This window comes from Seriola aureovittata, chromosome 22 (genome assembly GCF_021018895.1).
Source record: "Seriola aureovittata isolate HTS-2021-v1 ecotype China chromosome 22, ASM2101889v1, whole genome shotgun sequence".
NCBI classification, from domain to species: domain Eukaryota; kingdom Metazoa; phylum Chordata; class Actinopteri; order Carangiformes; family Carangidae; genus Seriola; species Seriola aureovittata.
Genome location: NC_079385.1, coordinates 7,160,911 through 7,176,912, shown reverse-complemented (window position 1 = coordinate 7,176,912; position 16,002 = coordinate 7,160,911).

Sequence of the window (16,002 nt, the reverse complement as noted above, 5' to 3'; positions counted from 1 at the left end):
CTTTATTTAAAACGTGTCATATCTTATTATTTATGGTCTTTTAACTCCTACTTTCATGCGCATCATAAGCTGCTTCGGACTTTAGAGAGAGAAGCATTTGTAGCAGCCGGATTTGCCGCCGATGCTGTGGTAAATAAACACGAAGTTCAGTGTGTGCCTGTATGTGTCCAAAATACATAACCGCATTGTACAGACATTTGTTGTATTATTCCCCCTTGGAGAAATCTGAAGGATTTTGAGTTAATACATACATGTGTTTGGTGTCTGAGAGACTATAGTGCACCAGTGAAAATATTTTATGCTTGAAATGTTCAGGGCAAATACGAATGTGCTTGTTTAAGTCGTGCAATTTATTTCAAGTTTCAATTTATTTTTAATTTTTCAAATTTTGTTGAATGTCTGTCTATTTATCGTCCCAGCGTTCCGTCATGTCTCCATCCCGGGAAATTATAATGAACACAGAGATGGTCAAATACCTGAAAAAGTGAAATATGATTATTTTATAACCAATATATATATATATTTTTTTTAAATGTTGACTTTAACAATTAATAAGAGGAAATAACTGTACTTTTGAGCAAAAAAACTGAAAATACATAAAACCTGAAATACAAGCTATAGTTTAACACCTTACATCTAGAAAATCCAGGCAAAACTAATTTTCTCTTATTGCTTTGCTTTATTAAATCTATACTGATCAGGTGTAGATAAGGATGGGTGGGATGTAAATGAAGATGAAAGGCAGTTTTTAAAGTGTTCAAAACACTGCGTATTTCAGTGGTTTTTTCAATATCAGAAAAATGTCCCTCATGTACGCTCAGCAGGGGACAAGATACATACTTGAGATGTATACTAGTGTGATTCATCAAGCACAGTTTTACTTCATAGTTGAAGCTGATCCTTCATCAGAAAACCTGTCAGTTTTGGCTAAAAACATTGATGAAATAATTTTTTTTCTTTGCCAAACCACATAATATCTGTTATTCATGGTGTGTTTGATGCTGGAATTGGAGGTGATGCCTCATCTGCGGAGTTAATCATCTACTTGGAAGAGAAGAGCAGGGAGAGGAGAGAGCGAATGCCTCTCTTGAGTCCGTCAGCGAGGGGTCCGTCGAGTTTGTCTCGGCGCCGGGATTTCTCCCTTCCTCCAGTAGATGCCAGCAGTGAACCATTTAAAACGCCGCCACGTCTCTCCCCCTCTAAATTGAGGGTGTTCTGCATCTAACTGCTTTGGAGTTGGAGATGGTACAGATGGCTGGCCTAAACGCAACACTTATCCAGACATTTCACTGTTCGCAGAATGATATCAAAGTCAACTCAAAATGGAGGCTGTGCCATCAACTTGAAACAAATTCTAACACTTCCAACAAAATTGTATTGTGAGTAAAGTCGCTGCGGATTTGGTCAGTGTTCAGCACAGATGTCCCCCCTGTGTGTGTTTGCGTTAAATAAAAACTAGTGCTCACATCCTCTTAAAAATTCAGCTGTGGATTTTCAGGGATAAATGCTCACAGTTATAATGTTTTAATCCAGATTGGATTCAGACACATTTATTTATTTCAGAGCGTGAGAGTTTTAAAAATGCTTTAAAAAAAAAATATAGAAAAAAACAGCACTAGGACAAAAACAAACGCCCTAAATTATGATAAATGTGGTAGAAACAGCAACATGTATTTGATTTTGTCTTTTTTGGGCGCTGAAGAAATGTCAAACTGATTATTAACATTTAGATAATTTTGCATCTAAATTTAATAAAGTACTTACTCTAAAATACTCTTTTTATTAGCCTGCCCTTTGTTCTCATCTTGACACGGACCGCAGTCACACAAGCTCTGATCAAAGTCGTCAGTTTTCCCACACGGGCGTGCAGACCTGCTGTCATTTTGATGTTACAGTACAAACTTCACATCGCATTAATACGCGTAAATTAAAGAATACAAATTTATCCCCTCAATATTGTTTCCGGTGCAGCGTAAAGATGTGTCAGAGGGGAGGAAATACATCTTCGTAAATGTGATATTACATTTGTGTAACTAAAGTTATCGAGGAGAGCTCGATTTTTATCTGCTCGCAGCCCGTTTGCCCCCTTCCTCATCTTCTTTCTCTGCTCTGCTTTTTACTCTGATCTACTAGTTTTCATTAGTTTCTCATTGCAACTAGTTTTTAGGACTAAATATCTGTGAAAACAATCGCAGTACCTGCTGCTCACTCAACATGTTAACAGCTGGTTTTAGAAGTAATACCTTCTCTGAATATGTGTTCTTGTGTGTGAGGTCATATGTGTGTGTGTGTGTGTGTGTGTGTGTGTGTGTGTGTGACCACTGTTTGAGCTCCAACAATAGGTTATCTGTGCCTATTTCTAGAGGGTGGGGCCCTGGAGACCTGGCCTCCCTGTGTGATTGGCTGGCTCGCCGCTGTGAGAAGTTTACTTTGGAGGGTGCTGTATGCTGGATTTTTTCGCTTCCAATTAAATGTGGAATGCAGCACTCTCGAAGGCCATTTGAAGTGTGTTGTGTTTGTATCTGTGTGTGTTTGTGCGCGCGTGTGTGTGTGTTTCTTTGTCTCCGTACCCTCCTCTTTCATTTCCACACACAGGCGTCTTTCAGCGGAGACGAGACAACCTCCCGAGCAGGTAAGATGGGACCTGAAACCTGCGCGGTTATTTTTCCACATCGACCTTCATGTCAGTTTGATTCCATCTGTGTTTGGTGTCGTGACCTTAGGAGGAGATGAGGAGGTTACAAATACAACAACATTATTTCTCGCAATGTCAAAATCTTCTCATCCAGCGAGGAATAACACTTTCTGTAAATGCGTGTGTGTGTTCCCTGTGAGTCATAAAAGACTTCTGGCTCCTTGTTTACTGTTTGTCAGAGGTGTCTTTTGTCTGGATGTGATTAGTGCCAGCCTTTTCCTCGTCCATATATGCACAGGAGAAGATGCGGCCTGCTTTCAAAGGGCCCATTCGGACAGAAGACTATTGTCGTGGGCGGCACGGCGAAAAGAAAAAGATGTCACTGATTGCTCCAGCGCTCAGTTTTTCAAGAGAACTTGTGCACCGTGCAAACGCAGAAAAACACAAGAACACAAATATTAGCACCCGGACTCAAATGTGAAAAGGGAGGTGGAAATAAAAGAGAATTTGAACTTAATGAACATGCATTAGTGGCATAGAAGTGCTTTCATCAGACTCCTTTTCAAACGTGTTTTCACATCCCCTCAGATGCAACATCACAGCACCAGTGAATCTGACAGAGAGGCGAGAAAGTCTTTATTTAGACTCAAATGGGTCTCATCTGAAATAATGAATATGTCCTTGAGAAAAACAAAGAGCCCCACAAAACGGGCTACTCTTCTACAGAGGCAACGGAGATGGCAGATAATTGTTTTCAAGTCTGGCACTGCTCTACAAATGAGTTTGTTCTGTTCTGCGGGCGGCTAACTGTGTCTTTCCTTCCTTTCATTTCTCTCTCCTTTTCACACACACACACACACACTTTTTGATTTTCCTCTCTTTGCCTTTGTTTTCTTGTTATCTGGCCTCCATATTTACCCTCTCCTTGGCTCTCTCAATGCCCTCTCTTTCACTTTCTTTCGTCTCAATCTTTCTTTTCTCCCTCTCTGTTCTCTCAGTTCCACATTCTTTGGCACAGCAGGCATTTTACATCTTTGCTTTACTCGTTGTTCCCTTTCTTTGTTTTGTTTGCTCACTGAGCGCTAACAACAGAGGAATTCTCCATTTTGCTGTGTGTTGTTCACAACAAATAGTTTACCTTGACTTCAGCAGCCTTGTCCTGCTGTATTCTCCTCAGTTATTAGTGATCCACAACATTAAAGATTCCCACCAAACACTGTGGAGTCCAGCTCTTACCCATTGTTGACACTTTCCTTCACAAAAAAAAATAGTTGTTGAAGTTATTTGTCCCATGGGAATCAACCGGTAAACAAGAGTGATGAACATGGAGCATTTCTATAGGCAATAATAAGTTCTTAAACAATTACAAAATGGCTGCCTAGACAGTTACAGGACACCAATTTGCTTTCATACATAAACAGTTAGGGAATAGTTCACTTAATTTTTCACTCTCAAGCACCTGCTTCCTGTCTATCATAACTTTCTCTGTGAAAGATACCAAACACAGTTAAGATTTAGATTTCCCATACAGGCAAACTGCTGTTTAAAAGCTCCAGCTAATCTAAATTCTCCACGGCAAGTTGCAATGATTGCGGTTGCATAACAAACTTTAACCATTAAGTGCTAGGTCTCCATAATTACAACCAAAAGTGAGTCAAAAGGTAAGAGACAAAGAGTGATGACAGCAGGTGCAGCATAGTGTGTGTGTGTGTTTCTTTGTCTCCGTACCCTCCTCTTTCATTTCCACACACAGGCGTCTTTCAGCGGAGACGAGACAACCTCCCGAGCAGGTAAGATGGGACCTGAAACCTGCGCGGTTATTTTTCCACATCGACCTTCATGTCAGTTTGATTCCATCTGTGTTTGGTGTCGTGACCTTAGGAGGAGATGAGGAGGTTACAAATACAACAACATTATTTCTCGCAATGTCAAAATCTTCTCATCCAGCGAGGAATAACACTTTCTGTAAATGCGTGTGTGTGTTCCCTGTGAGTCATAAAAGACTTCTGGCTCCTTGTTTACTGTTTGTCAGAGGTGTCTTTTGTCTGGATGTGATTAGTGCCAGCCTTTTCCTCGTCCATATATGCACAGGAGAAGATGCGGCCTGCTTTCAAAGGGCCCATTCGGACAGAAGACTATTGTCGTGGGCGGCACGGCGAAAAGAAAAAGATGTCACTGATTGCTCCAGCGCTCAGTTTTTCAAGAGAACTTGTGCACCGTGCAAACGCAGAAAAACACAAGAACACAAATATTAGCACCCGGACTCAAATGTGAAAAGGGAGGTGGAAATAAAAGAGAATTTGAACTTAATGAACATGCATTAGTGGCATAGAAGTGCTTTCATCAGACTCCTTTTCAAACGTGTTTTCACATCCCCTCAGATGCAACATCACAGCACCAGTGAATCTGACAGAGAGGCGAGAAAGTCTTTATTTAGACTCAAATGGGTCTCATCTGAAATAATGAATATGTCCTTGAGAAAAACAAAGAGCCCCACAAAACGGGCTACTCTTCTACAGAGGCAACGGAGATGGCAGATAATTGTTTTCAAGTCTGGCACTGCTCTACAAATGAGTTTGTTCTGTTCTGCGGGCGGCTAACTGTGTCTTTCCTTCCTTTCATTTCTCTCTCCTTTTCACACACACACACACACACTTTTTGATTTTCCTCTCTTTGCCTTTGTTTTCTTGTTATCTGGCCTCCATATTTACCCTCTCCTTGGCTCTCTCAATGCCCTCTCTTTCACTTTCTTTCGTCTCAATCTTTCTTTTCTCCCTCTCTGTTCTCTCAGTTCCACATTCTTTGGCACAGCAGGCATTTTACATCTTTGCTTTACTCGTTGTTCCCTTTCTTTGTTTTGTTTGCTCACTGAGCGCTAACAACAGAGGAATTCTCCATTTTGCTGTGTGTTGTTCACAACAAATAGTTTACCTTGACTTCAGCAGCCTTGTCCTGCTGTATTCTCCTCAGTTATTAGTGATCCACAACATTAAAGATTCCCACCAAACACTGTGGAGTCCAGCTCTTACCCATTGTTGACACTTTCCTTCACAAAAAAAAATAGTTGTTGAAGTTATTTGTCCCATGGGAATCAACCGGTAAACAAGAGTGATGAACATGGAGCATTTCTATAGGCAATAATAAGTTCTTAAACAATTACAAAATGGCTGCCTAGACAGTTACAGGACACCAATTTGCTTTCATACATAAACAGTTAGGGAATAGTTCACTTAATTTTTCACTCTCAAGCACCTGCTTCCTGTCTATCATAACTTTCTCTGTGAAAGATACCAAACACAGTTAAGATTTAGATTTCCCATACAGGCAAACTGCTGTTTAAAAGCTCCAGCTAATCTAAATTCTCCACGGCAAGTTGCAATGATTGCGGTTGCATAACAAACTTTAACCATTAAGTGCTAGGTCTCCATAATTACAACCAAAAGTGAGTCAAAAGGTAAGAGACAAAGAGTGATGACAGCAGGTGCAGCATAGTGTGTGTGTGTGTTTGTGTGAATGATGCCTGGTTCCAGACCTCTGAAGTTCCCGCCACATCTCTGATTTGTTCAGAAATTCAAATAAGTTTGGTTTTGTGTGTATTTATGGCTGTTTTCCTGAAATAGTTGAACAGTCAGAGCCTTAAGAACGGGGACAACATCCTCCTCTGTAGCTTCATTCAAAGTTGTCCAACCTGTTAACATATGGAAATTACAAATGACAAATTTCATTGGTCATTAAGTTAACTGCTTGTAGCAAACGCAAAAGCAGCTTCTGTATCCTTTTCTTAATTTTTTTTGTTGTCTGAACGAGAAGTTCATTTTAGAAGTAGCTCAGTTTCTACTGAGTCAGTAAAAAGACAATAAAAGATGTGTCCATTTGAGTCGGAAATGTTTAAATTTGAGTTCAAATTTAGGCTAACTTGGCTGTATGTCATGGTTACAAAAATTAACACGCAGATTCTGTTGACAGTGGCGTACCTTTGTCGCCATGGTTACAATAAGAAATGGTCATGGCTTGGTTAGGTTTGGGCACAAAAACGACTTTGTTTCAGTAAAAGATCGGGGTTTGGATTAAGAAATCTACTTCCTTAACATCGATGACGATCGTTGTTGTCATGGTTACAACAATTACAACGTGGTTTACTTTGATGAACAGGTATGGATAAAAGAAACAACATAAACTGCTACGTTCACATGAGAATTGAACATCAATATTCCTGTGTTTTGTTGACCCAGCCTCCTCCTAATGCAGACTTTGTCGCTCTATATATACTACGTCGGACTTCTTCCTTTGCTCACTTACTTTGGCCGCTAGATGTCGCCTAACAACACAGCGGTACTATGGGTCATGATACCCTGCTGCACAGATGACCTATCAGCTTGATTTTTACATTCTCAAATACTTTGCGAACGCAAGTCAAATCTGCGTGCACGCTTAAGGAGGCAGATGCTATGAAGTCCTTGCTTCCTCTCTAATGGCCATATATAGATATTGCTGCCAGTATTTAACCATATCATGTCAAACAAAAGCTTAACTATTCCTTCAGCTTCCGCATTGGAGTATTTTTGAGAAAGTACTGTACTTCCTTCCTTCCTTCCGTCCTTCCTTCCTTCCCTCCTTCCCTTCTTGTTCTCTTGAGTTTTTCTATTCCCAGGGTTCCACTCTGGGGAGCCCACTGTCCCTTGAGAACCTTACTAAGCCCTCTCTGGCTGGGTAATAATGGCTTTCCAACGTCGCCTATTTAGACTGCAAGTTTCCATTAAATCCCACTATGTCATTACAGTTCATATTCTTAATTATGCAGCAAATGTCCCCAAGGGAATATGATGGAGGCCACTACTCCACAATCTGTCCATATGGCACTTAATTAAAAGTTTTCTTAAGAATAAATTGCATTCAATTCAATTAAAACTGTAATGTCATACCAAAATAATGGGCATAGCCTCCTACAACGTGCTGCTCAGAACACACACAAAAAATCTTTTCTGTTTTTTTTTTTTTTTTTTTTTTTGCAATGTTTGCAATGGGAAAAGTGCATATCTCCCTTCCAAAAAAGCCCCCTAGTAGAAAATATGCAAAAAGCAAATATCACCAAAGCCTCCTACATGCCACCGAGCCCCAGGCAACAACCGCGCTTGAACACTCGAGCTATTTCTAGATTCCACTCTTGGAATTCACACCATGACAAATGAACCATTGGAGTTTGGAATTCCTATTTATCTGCTGCGCACAGAGGCACTTGATTTGGGTGTGAAGAATAAAGGAATTATACGGACAAAAAAACAGACGACTTAAAGGATAAATGATAAAAAATAAATAAATAGATTGTGTGTGTGTTTTTCCTCTGGAGCCAGAGTTGTTTGTTCATCTGATTGAGGGCGTTTAGGTGGGCGTGTCCTTATCATCTGGATGCTCTGATCTCACCAAAGCAAGACAATTTCAAATAAGCAGCATCTGATATTAAACATCCCCTGCCACAGACACACTTCCACCAAGCCCTGCAGGATTATTTCCAAGAAAAGACATTTCCTTTTGAACAATAAATTATATCTTTTTATTTTTTTCATCCACCCAGCTCTGTGCCACATTGAGTTCAGAGCTGACACACACCTCAAATAATCGCGCCTTCGCCTCAACCAGCAACTTCCTAACCTTCCGCCTGCAGCTCTAGCGCCGTTTTCGCAGACGACAAACATTGATTAGTAGATTGGGAAACAGGGAAAAGAAAAGTCCATTTGGTAAAGTAGGCTGCTGTTCTCCGCGCCCCATCTGTTGGGTGTGAGATGCTGACTTCATCTGTTGACGACACGGCGGTGGCTAGGGAACCAGGGATGAGTTGATTTCCCTCTTTCGCTGGTTGAGCAGTGAAGGGCCCTAAAGCGTAAACAAAGTGTTTTTCTTGTTCTAAACACAGAGTCTTGGCTCGGCTCAGGCTTGGACTTGGCTGCTATGTGGGTGTGTGTGTGCGTGTGTGTGTGTGTGTGTGTGTGTGTGTGTGTGTGTGTGTGTGTGACTCTGCTGCTCACTCAACCTTACTCTAAAGGCCTGTTTGGTGCCCTCAACACAAACGCCCCCCAACCAGCAGCCTACAGGTGATTAGCACGCACATACACATAAAACTTCCACACCTAGCCATGGTCAACCACACCCACATATCCCACAACCCTCCCCTGCACACACATACACACACACACACACACACACACACACACACACACACAAACACACACACACACACACACACACACACACACAAACACACACAGACAAACGCCGTGCTGTATCTGAGTAATCATACCACTGAATGTCAACGTGCTGAAAGCTGCCTCTGAATGGAAACCCGCTTAAAAAGATTGGAAGGTTGAGGGTCAGATCGTTTTGTTCCAATCACTACATGCTGCTATTTTTCATTTGCTGCCTACACACAAAATACTCTGGCTCACAGGAAGGAACACTGGGTTTCAGATCAATCATACAATCACATCAATCCACATCTTAGGTACATACAAACATGCCATTCTATCACTGCAACCTTTCACTCTCATATAACAGGGAGGAGAGGCTATTACAGGCGACACCGAGGTGGAAGATGATAGATTGTCGGAGTTATGCGGCCTCGACCTGCCCTCTCCCCTCTGGAAATTGGGGGGTTTTAAAGAGATACCTGGACAAAGCATTTATTTCAAATGGCCACAAATATTTCAACTGCTAGAGGTATAATTGATTTAACTTGCTGGCCAGTGCTCCTCAAACGGGCAGAAGACGAAAGGAAAACCAGAGGGAGACAGAAAGCGATTGCACGAGAGACAAAGAATGACAGAGAGAGAAAGAAAGAGCATAAATGAATTCATCCTTTTTCCCCGCGCAGCAGCCTCCATGTACGATAACTCACAATGTGGGCTTGAGTGAAAACATTTGCTGTCAACAGCCAGTTTCACTGTACTAAGCCAGTCTAACAGATGTGCACTCACCCAAAGACTTGTGCAGCTGCTACTGCTCCTGCTCCTGTGTGTGTTTTCTCATTTCTGTGAGACACAGTGTGTGTGTGTGTGTGTGTGTGTGTGTGTGTGTGTGTGTGTGTGTGTGTGTGTGTGTGTGTGTGTGTGTGTGTAAGCCTGCTTATATGTGTGTGTGTTTATGGCTATGTTTACACACAGTTCAGCAGGGTTTATAGGCATGAGGGTATGTGCTTTTTCTTAAAAATAAAAAAAAATAAAAAGCACCATAAATAAACAAAAAAAACCCGAAATCTGTTCTCGTTAGATTTGATGTTGATTGCATTACCATATGAACAAATTCTTGGCTATTGTCCTGGTCCCCTGGGCTGACTCAGGCTCAGTTTTGGATCATGCTGGGCTGGCCTCCGGATCCCCTCTGCCCTGGGAGAGGCATTCAACAGACCAGGGGCATCCTGCGGCCCAGTTTAGCCTCTCGTTCTGGTTCATTCTGGTTAGATGTCTACGTTACTCTCTTGCATCTGAAGCTGTCACTTCGGGCTCTGGGAAATAATAATAATGGACGATTTTCACTATTTTCTAACATTTTATAGACAAAATGATTAATTGATCATCTCCAAACAGAAATGATACATCTAAAAAAAAAAAAAATTTGTATCAAACTAAAAGGTTTAATGAAAAGTGTGCTCCAAGTTTTTTAAGAGGCAGCCCCGCTGGCAAACTTATCTCCTAAATAATGAGAACACAGACACTAGAATCATCCATCTGTTGCTGTTAGATCGTTCACTCTGCTGCTATTGATCATAATATTACCTCAAAAGTGTGGGAAAGGGGAATGCTGAGCTGCATTTAAAATTCACTGCCAAGTCTGGTAGATTGAAGAAGGAGATTGTTTAAACTTACGCAAAATGTCATAGAAAATATGACTTTAAAGAAATACTTTTTCCTGCTTTCTAGTGGGTGTTTTGTGCGCTGCATTCAGCTAAATTACCTGCAACTGGATGACGCTTCGTAATTCCTGACATGAAATATGAGAAAAGCTAACCTGATTAAAAACAAATGTGATCATGGTGTTTGTTGCCTGTGTTTTTTTGTTGTTGTTTTTTTTTTTTGCTCCTATGAGTCATGTGCATAGGTGTCACGTTATCACAAGGCAGCCGTTTAAGTAAACGTACTTTCATCAGCTCACCAGACTGTCTCTGTAAGAACCGTACAACTGTGCAACTATCGGAAGACACTGTTGAGACACTGTTGCTGAATGCACAGAAAACCAACCACACACACACACACACACACACACACACACACACACGCACACACAAACACAAACACCGCTTTGCATGTGTGCGCGCATATGCATGACTGACACACACTTGTACGCATACACACACATACCACTCTTTCTTCTTGTCTCATTGGCAGGCTCATATCCCATCTGCTCTCCAGGGGGGCGGACAGAGAGATAGTTGTCATTGTGGAACATCTCTCAACAGAGACACACACACACACACACACACACACACACACACACACACACACCCCTCGATACCAAACTCACTTACACACACCCACACACACAAACGCACCCCATGAACCCCCATACATTCACTTTCAAGCATCTTGAGTCCGGCTACATTCTTCTCTGCTAATTGACTGTCATAACGGCTGGAGAGATTAACTTCAGCCCAATCCCTGCAAGATAAAGGATAAAGACATGGGGGCCAAACTGGGCTGGGATGAGGGTGTGGTGGCGGTGGTGGTGGTGGAACTGGGTGGAGGGAGCTAATACCACCACATCTCCTATTTGTTATTGATATTTACAGGCTGTCTTGTCCCTCCCCGCCAGCCACTGCCCCTCCTCTGCTCGTCACCCGTAAGGATTAGCGTTAATGGCAGGCTTATGGAGTAAGCGAGCCCCTGTCAAACCCATGTCCCCTCTTTGCCATCTCCCAGATTAGCTGACGCTTTGTGATGGGCTCTCTCTGCAAGACACAAGCCTCCAAGTGTAAGGAAAAGGAGGGAACTTTGTCTAAACTTCTCTTAAAGTGGGGAAAAAAGAGCTTGTGGTGAATTTCTTTTTTTTACAATGAGACGATGGTGCATGCTGGGTGGTATAAGCACATATGAAGTGTTTTTTTTTTTTTTTCCTATTCTGATACAAAGTGATTGACTGAAAAGGCTTAAAATAAATCATGGTACTGTTTTTTTTAAATATGACATTGAATGGATCATCTGGATTTAAGAGAGTATATGTCAATATGCAATATTCAGAGAGAGAGATCAGCTAATGAAGCCTGAAAATACTGAAGAGCAACTTGAGTATATGCAATGGAACATATTCACCTAAACCTGATAATGACGTTCTTTGTTTTCTTCATGTTTCTAGCATCTAATCTTAGTCTACACTGTACAGATCTTTATGCAGTAATTGACACAATGATCGGAAAATATCGGGCACAAAGTAAAACTATAAACCAAACTCAGTATGGACGCACACAAATGGGAAAGTGCTTAAAAAGAAAAAACATGATTCCTCCCAACCCCAGCATTTTTAGAGGGTGGGGGAGTCATTTACTCTCCTGGCATTTTTGCATATTTAGGCAGCAGCATATTTTATTCTGTTCTCTTTAAGTTGAATAGGGATTTCTTTATTGTATGTGGGTCTAGTAACTACACACAGTGTCATGACGTATGTGTTGCTTGTCCATTGAATATATAGTGTGATATAATAAGCACTTAGAATGTGCAGTAATATGGAAAGGGAGAATTGTTCGGTTACATAGATACCCTATATTTTCCTTTACTTTCTCCTTCTGTGAAAATTCTGTTAAGTTTCTCCTTTTTCTTCTCTTCCTCTCCTCACACCTGATCTGCTCCTCCTCACCTCACTTTCCCTTTTTTCATTACGTTTCCCTCTGCTGCTTTTCAACCACCCTTTCTCCTTTGCTTCTCTTCCCTTCTCCCACTCCTCCTTTCTTCCTGCGCCTCTCTCTCTTCCTCCGTCTCTCTCTCTCTCTCTCCATCCTGGCCTCTCCTTCCTTCCTCTGCTCCGCCTCTCCTCCCTCCATCCTGGCTGTGCGGATGACAGCCATGCTCTCATGGCATCTGTCTGCTGCTCCCCAGCTTGTCTGTGTGTGATCAGCTCCTCTCCAGCTCTCCTCCACACTTTATCTCCTCGTCTTAGTGCTCCCTTTTTTCACAGACCGCCGCTCAGCTGCCTCGCTGCCAACTCACTGTCGCTGTTAACTCACATACCATCTTATGTATTGCCAAAGCAGATTGTGTTTGGAGGGCAAGCAATTAAGGGGGAGGCAAGCGCAAAACTGTAATGTAATTTTGGCTGCGACATTTACGGGGGAGAAGGGATGGGGGGGGGGGACAAAAAAGCACCGAGGAGGGCTTAAGCGGGTCGGACATTGCGGAGTCAACACCGTCGAGAATAATGATTTTGAGCTGAGATTTAGTGGGACGGAATCTGGCACTTCCCTAATTACGAGAGGCCAAATGTCAAGCCTGCTCGCTGTCAGCTTGGTGGCGGGCGGTGCTGTTTTCTCTCTGTCTCTCGCTCTCACTTCTTCCCTCTGTTTCTTTCTCTCGCTCTCTCCCTCTCTCTCTCTCTCTCTCTCTCCTCTTTTCTGCAAGTTTCTGCGTGTTTTATGAATCTCATTAAAAGTCATTAAAAGTGTGGTGAGATTTTCACAGCCTCCGCTCCGTGGCCCTGTAGTCCTCTTTCTATCTGTCACAGATCTGAGGGGAAGAGAAACAGAAAAGAGAGATGGGGGGGGGGTAATTTAAGGAGACATTTAAGGTAAACAAGAAAAGAAAAAGAAAAAGGGAGAAACACTCAGAGGCACTGTACCTAAGTGGCTGAGCTACATCACCAAAAGGTCTAATTTTTACAGGCCTGTAGCATTATCACCACTTTTCAAGAAGCTAGCACTCTAATAAAATAACAGAATGTGAGAATGTGAACAAACACCTTGTAGGAGGGGTGTTTTCAGACAATTTGGCCTATTTGGCGAGCAACATCTTTCAGAATGCCGTTCTTTTCAATGAAAACTATTCTGCATCAACGGCTCCCATTTTGTGATGCCAGATACAACAAGGGGTCGAAGTCAAGGTCTCTCTGCGTCGCTGAGTGGGAGAAACTTCAGATCCTGCTTACAAGCCATTACAAAGACCTGCTGTTTTTCCTCGTCTCAGGGCAGGTTGGGTCGGGGTGAGAGGTCCGACCCTTGCACATACGGTACATTCTTTAAGGCCTTTCGGCTGAGTCTCGGCCAAGATGTTCGGCTGTGAAAAGAATGAGCTTCCATCCCATTCAGGAGAGACACATGGATAGAGGGGTGGGAGGTGAGAACAGGCAATGTAAAGCGATGGGGAGAGATGAAAGAGTGTGTGTGCGTGAACAAGGGAGAAAGGGAAGGAGAGATGGCACTAAAAGCAGTTGGTCTGACATATAGCGTTCTAGCCGCTACGTTGTCGGTCATGCTCCCAATTACATCAGTTCAATAGACCGGCTGAAATCACATTGGCCCCCTGTGTTTGCGCTCTCCTGCTGCAGTATCTCCTTCAGACGCACAAACACACTTTTACACCTACACACATGCAGAAAAAGCCTCCTACCTCCACACAAACACACACACACACACACACACACAAACAAAGGCACACATTGTTGCAGACTGTGTGGCTAATTGAAGGTGTGCATGTGGAGCACATGTGAAAGGTTGTAAAAGTAGTTGTGTAACAGCAAGGTGACTTGGCTCACCACACCAGCATACCAGGACTCTACAGATGGCCCTGTGCTGCTGAGGTGGTGACTGCCGGGGTGTGTGTGTGTGTGGGTTTGTATGTGTGTGTGTGTGTGTGTGTGTGTGTGCAAGGGAGATAGAGCGTTGTGAAGCCTCGGGCATCGGCGGGGGCCTCATGTGACTTGGCGGAGGGAAGCGAGCGAGGAAGAGGCCTGCGTGGGTGGGAACCGGCAGAGGTATGAAATGCTTTGGAGAGCTTGTGGGGGGTTGTCAGAGGGGCAAGACGTCAGTCAGAGGGGCAGGTGGGAGTTGAGGAGGTGGTGGCGGTGGGGTGATAAGGTTCCATCGGGCGTCCAAGAAGAATACCAAAGGGAGGGGAAGCAGTGTGGTGGGGTGGAAAAGGTGTAAAGGTAGGTATCACTCATCTGTGAAGCACTTACCATACCATAGACCAATTATTAAATAATTGTATGCTGCTCGTACTTAGTCCTTACTGCAGCGGGTTCATTCCCTTTCTCTCTCTCCCCAACTTTCCTGTCACTCTCTCACTGTAACTATAATAAAGGCAAAAAAAAAGCCTGGAAAAAAAAAAAAAAAAAAGTGTTAGCATGTACAGTAACCTACTGGCTTTCAAGTCTGACACACTTTCATAATGTTAGTGAAGATTTAGTGACCAGTTTCAAACAGGTAAGCTTAACATCGAAATATTTGTGTGTTCTTTTTTTGAATTTTGAGGCAGCTAGATGTGAATAGGAAGCAAAGGCGAAAGTGTAACTTCACTGCTCTGTTACAAAAGTAAAAACCTCATTCAAAATCACAATGATATTCAATGAAATTTACCAAATATCCAGCTTTGGAACATAACCTTGCTCGACAATAGTGTGTTGCTCACCTCACTGGTCTTGATATTTCCACTTTCTTTTGAACACCATTTCCCACAAGCTCGATACTGCTGCGGATTAAATGTCACCACCTTGACAGACTGAAGGCCCTGCCAGGACTGGAAGTGGCACAGCCAAATTTTTCCATGTGTCTCAATAGAATATGTGAAGACTCAGTGATATAGTGCCTACCGACAGTTGTTAAACTGGCAAGCTACCTGCTTACATGCTAGCCAGGTGAGGACATGCTTGAGGACGTGCTCGTCCGTCACAACAGTTGTCCAAAGATCTGTCGTTGTTCCTTGTAGTTGTTACATTTACTCCACCCTAGTTTTTTTTTTCATGATTGTGCATCATTTCATTCATTAAAGAGTTTTATTGAAAGCAGTCCTGTCCTAGCAAGTGTTGAGTTCGTCACCTGAACTCGCGTGTTGGTTTGATGAAGGAAACAGGACACTCATTCAAAGTTCAAATCCCAGCATTTATTAAAGCTAACAGCAATATAGCATTAGAAAAAGGAGATCATTACAGATACAGATACATTGTTATTTTTCTAGGGTGGCCTTCAAACAATATCATAAGTTCATTTTGTTCTTCTGTAACGTTGCACTTAGTTATAAGCATATTATGGTTACATCAACAATGCACACATTATTTTATTAATTAATATTTATAAAAGTGGATGGTGCGACACAGATAATAAGCCTATCATGGTTGCCATGACAAACATTTTATATTTGAGATTTTGTTTGGACTTTTGTCATTTCCTGTTTTATTTT